This window comes from Agrilus planipennis, unplaced genomic scaffold, assembly GCF_000699045.2.
Source record: "Agrilus planipennis isolate EAB-ADULT unplaced genomic scaffold, Apla_2.0 scaffold294, whole genome shotgun sequence".
NCBI classification, from domain to species: domain Eukaryota; kingdom Metazoa; phylum Arthropoda; class Insecta; order Coleoptera; family Buprestidae; genus Agrilus; species Agrilus planipennis.
This window is the reverse complement of record NW_020439100.1, coordinates 73443-74785: the sequence shown is the minus strand read 5'-3', so window position 1 is coordinate 74785 and position 1343 is coordinate 73443. Positions and strand designations below refer to the sequence as shown.

The following is a 1343-nucleotide window of genomic DNA, read 5'->3' as shown; positions in this document are numbered from 1 at the left end:
TTACACGTCTCTTTTCCCAGAATTTATTTATTTATGTCACTTCTAATAGTCCGGTATCTAAAATTCTTTTTAAATTAATAACCTAAATAGTTACTTAATCAAACAAACCTACATTCCGGTAAAACAATCAAACAAACAAAAAATTGTGACACTTTATAAAAAAAAATGGTACGACCAGCCCCAGTCTCCCCTATATAAGTTTACTAAAATTTTTATTTTTAACTGCAAAACACTGACCGATGATTACATATTCTTGAAAACTGTAGGACTTTTAATAACAGTTTTATTTGACGGAACTAATGCGAGCTAACGTCGGAATACTTTATTATTATTTATGATTATTATTTAATATTTTACGGTGCTGAAGCATGTGGTATGTTCAAAGTCTTGAAGAACTGCACTTTTATCATGAATAAAATTAATTCGATTTGTACGTTATTGTGACATTGATTTTTGAATTGCACATAGAGCTATTAATTATGCTTAAGGTATTAACGCATAGGTGTTATGAAAATTAAAAAAAAAATATTATGAAACTCTTTGAAGACGAAGAAGTAGGACGGAGTCTTTTTTGACCCTCTTGCAGGATTAAAAAACTCGGTCATCGATGTTATTACCAATTCTTTGTCAATTATGATGATGTTTAGGCCTGTTTTTGTAGATTTCTATTTTCACATTGAATTTTAAAATTGATAGATGGTTTTACATTCTGTTTTTATGTCGTTTATGAAACAAGTATATATGTCGTTCATGAGTACGTTACGTCCACAAGGTGTTATTAAGGATACATAACAAGGAAACGAAGACAAAAACTGAGGCAAAACGCTCATAACGATAACTTATTATTAGTAGTCCTGGAAGCTAAGTTCTTTCTTATTAGTTGTTTGTATTAACAGTTATATTACACTACTATGAATATACATTAAGTCAATATTTTATTTACGAACAGTAATTTAATCTAGGCCTACCTCTACCCTTAGTTTTAGTTTTTACTTAGTTTTTACTTCTAATATGTCTTTGACTAGACCTTCATGCCTGAGAAGGTATCCTATTATACTAACCTATCTTACCTATTTCTTAATGATTTTCATAGAGTCCTCTGTTCTCCTATTCTTTCCAATACCTCTTCATTTCTAACCTTCTCTATCCACGGTATCCTCATCATTCGCCTATAACACCACATTTCGAACGCTTCTAACCTTTTCTTTTCCGCCGCTCCCACTGTCCATGTTTCGCACCCGTACAACGCCGTGCTCCAAACATACACCTTTAACAACCTTTTTCGAATTTCTAAATTAACCGTTCGCGAGCATAGAAGTGACTTCTTTTTATTAAAGGCGACA

General features: G+C 31.9%; 1 protein-coding gene across 1 annotated transcript in view; it reads right to left on the bottom strand.

Annotated features, from left to right (window-relative positions):
- Nucleotides 1-1343, bottom strand: part of LOC108740770 (glucose dehydrogenase [FAD, quinone]) — a 30009-nt gene that overhangs the window by 21517 nt on the left and 7149 nt on the right. The gene's annotated exons all lie outside the window — the stretch shown is intronic.